The sequence below is a fragment of the Budorcas taxicolor genome, chromosome 14 (genome assembly GCF_023091745.1).
Source record: "Budorcas taxicolor isolate Tak-1 chromosome 14, Takin1.1, whole genome shotgun sequence".
In the NCBI taxonomy this organism is placed as follows: Eukaryota; Metazoa; Chordata; class Mammalia; order Artiodactyla; family Bovidae; genus Budorcas; species Budorcas taxicolor.
In genome coordinates, this window is record NC_068923.1 from 43,301,859 (window position 1) to 43,304,468 (window position 2,610).

General features: G+C 42.6%; 1 non-coding gene across 1 annotated transcript; it reads right to left on the bottom strand.

The window, feature by feature from the left end:
- Positions 1–794: 794 nt before the first annotated feature.
- Positions 795–866, bottom strand: TRNAC-ACA (transfer RNA cysteine (anticodon ACA)). The gene has a single exon. It is a non-coding gene; the product is annotated as a tRNA-Cys (tRNA).
- Positions 867–2,610: the final 1,744 nt, after the last annotated feature.

Below are 2,610 nucleotides of genomic sequence, written 5' to 3' on the forward strand. Positions count from 1 at the left end.
GACTGAGAGATATTGTGGAGGGGTACACATATTTCCATGTAACTGGAGAGCTACTACCAGGTTAGATGGCATCACCCACTCGATGGACATGAAACCGAGCAAACTCCTGGAGACAGTGGAGCAGGAAAAGCCTGGCATGCTGCAGTTCATGGGGTCGCAAGGAGCTGGACACGACTTAGCAACTGAACAGCCACCACCAGTATTAATGGGAATGTTCCTCAAAATGTCTGCATGATCAGGAAGTTCAAAAACTATGAATGCAAAATATGTCCGAGGTCCAAATATCAATTTCTCTTCAAGCCAAAATGTCTCTACTAGCAAATCTGCATGGTGTGCGCTAGTGACCAATCCCATCATGTAGAGCCTTGACATCGCTAAAAGATGTGTCCTATGACGTTCCGGATCTTATAAAGATTTGAATAATAACAGAACTGGCAGTGGGCTGTGTTTTGAAGGATACTTTCCAAAGAAACAACATTTTTATCACTTCAAGAGATCTGCTCCTTGGGAAATGAGGCCAATTCTTTGACATAGCAAGTATCTATTGAGTTCTGTTTCGTAGTTATAAAGGCAGTTAGAAGGTGAAAGTGGTCACACTGGAGATGTGAAGAAGTTAAGAGTTAAGGTATCTGGAAATATGGTTCCTGGTTGGACAGGATATGGAAAAGTCTAGTTGCTCAGTCATGTCCGACTCTTTGCAACCCCATGGATTGTAGACTACCAGGCTCCTCCGTCCATGAGATTTTCCAGGCAAGAGTACTGGAGTGGGCTGCCATTTCCTTCTCCAGAGGATCTTCCCAACCCAGGGATCGAACCTGGGTCTCCCACATTGTAGGCAGACACTTTACCAACTGAGCCACCAGGGAAATATGGTTCCTGGTTGGACAGGTTATGGAAGGTGAAGGTAAATGTTATGTTTCTAGTTTAAGTAAGTAATCAGAGGTATATGATGCCTTTAGTGTGACATGGAAAATGTAGAGGGGGCACACAGTGAACAGAAAGCTTAAAGAGAAAACAAGGCTTTTAAGGAAAGTCTTAAGATATTATTGACTGAATAACTAAAAAGGTGTGACAAGTGTCAGAGCTACACCACAGTATCGGATGTATGGGACTCATCACTACGATAGATATGAACATTTTAGGCTTGATTTATTGGCTTTTTGAACATCCAAGTGCAAGTATGAATGGTGTCAGTGGGTGCAGAGAGAATGAAGCTTACAGATTGAAGCTGAGTAGATTCTTTGATATGCAAGTCAGAAAAAAATTACAAAATATTTACCCATCATCAAGTAGCTTATTAGCACTGTCACATTACATATCGTTGACAGTGAAGAGTTTAGGCAGAGATGTTCTTTACCATGTTAGTGCCACAGGCAATACTCAAAGGCAAACAGAAATGCTTTGGGGGGAAATTCAATGACTTCCCTTAACGTGTGACGCTGAACAGCAAAGGCAACATCCTGTCCCATAAGCTCATGTAATAGAAGATCTTCATTGACAATATTGATCTCTGTTATCATTGCATTAATTGGTACCTAAAAGTCACTGTCTCCACTTTAATCCTTATTTAGAAACATCCAGTGGTGAAATATATTGATGGTCCCCAGAAGCAGCTAATCAATAGCGCAGGGATTCTTTCTGACTTGGAAAATCAGAACTTGGCAGACAAATGGACTTTCTGTCTTAGTTCTCAAATCAATAGGTCAATTGGTTCTGGCTCCAAGTATTCAATATATATTTAACCTAAAAATGATAGACTCTTTGGACGCAGTCCTATGAACTTCTCTTTATTAGTAAGCTATGATTATACGTTATCAGGAAAAGACTAAAAAAAATTTACAGGATAACTCAGCAGTGAAAAGTCAGAGAATCACTTTCATACATCATAGAGACATCTCTGGTTCATTTTCTCCTCTAGGTCTTACAGAGCCTACCCCTGTTAGAGCTCTCAGATCTTTCCCCTCCTCTCTTCTGACCTATACCTACTCTCATTATCTCACCCTTCAGTGCAAAGTCTCCAGACCCTCCAAGGCTCTTTAATTCACTCACTTAACATGTATTAACCGAGCAGCTATATATGCAGCAGGCACTATTCTAGGTGTGCGTGTGTGTGCTCAGTTGCTCAGTCGTGTCCGACTGTTTCCCCATAAACTGTTGCCCGCCAGGCTCCTCTGCCCATGGGATTTCCCAGGCAAGAATACTGGAGTGGGTTGCCACTCCCTTCTCCAGGGGATCTTCCTGACCCAGGGATCAAACCCACATTTCCTACATTGGAAGGCAGATTCTTTACCACTGAGAAGCCAGAGAAGCCCACTATTTTAGGTACTTGTGAACAAAACATACAAAACTCCCCGTGCTTAAGGAGTTTACATTCTACTGGGGAAATTATACAAATAAGAAGCACAAGATGTAAATTATACATGCTAAAAGGTGATAAGGGGCTTCTCCAGTGGCTCATCAGTAAAAAATCTGCCTGCCAAGGCAGGAGATGCAAGTTCAGTCTCTGGGTTGGGAAGATCCCCTGGAGGAGGAAATGGCAACCCACTCCAGTATTCTTGCCTGGAGAATTTCATGGACAGAGGAGCCTGGCAGGCTACAGTCCATGGGGTC